Source organism: Buceros rhinoceros, unplaced genomic scaffold, assembly GCF_000710305.1.
Source record: "Buceros rhinoceros silvestris isolate BGI_N320 unplaced genomic scaffold, ASM71030v1 scaffold18502, whole genome shotgun sequence".
Taxonomy (NCBI): domain Eukaryota; kingdom Metazoa; phylum Chordata; class Aves; order Bucerotiformes; family Bucerotidae; genus Buceros; species Buceros rhinoceros.
In genome coordinates, this window is record NW_010398496.1 from 20497 (window position 1) to 20768 (window position 272).

The window sequence follows — 272 nt, forward strand, 5'->3', positions numbered from 1 at the left end:
GGTGCAGCAAATGCAAGGCACATCATTACTGCTTTACTAGGATAAATAACAGCATAAACAGAAGAATGAGAAATTTAAAAGTGAGAAAGTCCTGTATATGTAGCTCACTCCCAAACTGCAAATTATAATTCCCAGATGACTGGCTAAAAAAGTATTTCAGCTGTTTCACTGACCCAATGTAGAACTCACAGAAATGGCAAAATGCTGATCTGTCTTACAAATGACAAAATTCTAATACCCGGGGGTTAAACCACAACAATAAAATGGCTCAG

The 272-nt window shown here is 37.1% G+C and overlaps 1 protein-coding gene across 1 annotated transcript in view; it reads right to left on the bottom strand.

Moving 5' to 3' along the window:
- Positions 1 to 272, bottom strand: part of ATP6V1D (ATPase, H+ transporting, lysosomal 34kDa, V1 subunit D) — a 7651-nt gene that overhangs the window by 6291 nt on the left and 1088 nt on the right. The gene's annotated exons all lie outside the window — the stretch shown is intronic.